The following is a 246-nucleotide window of genomic DNA, read 5'->3' on the forward strand; positions in this document are numbered from 1 at the left end:
TCGGCGTTACTCGTGACGTCATCATATTTGGTAACCTTTGACCTGAAATCCACATGGGGAAGTGGCTAGTCTCGGTATATCATCGCTAAAGTAATCACGGCTCTTCCCGAGAGAGAGACTAGCCATATCATAAGTAGACTTGACAAAGTCAAGTGGGCATTATCATATTACTTCATGCGGTTTGTTTTTATCAGCACAGAGTCCATGATTTTACTGATAACCAAGGTCATCCAGGGACTCATACCT

This window comes from Asterias rubens, chromosome 12 (assembly GCF_902459465.1).
Source record: "Asterias rubens chromosome 12, eAstRub1.3, whole genome shotgun sequence".
NCBI classification, from domain to species: domain Eukaryota; kingdom Metazoa; phylum Echinodermata; class Asteroidea; order Forcipulatida; family Asteriidae; genus Asterias; species Asterias rubens.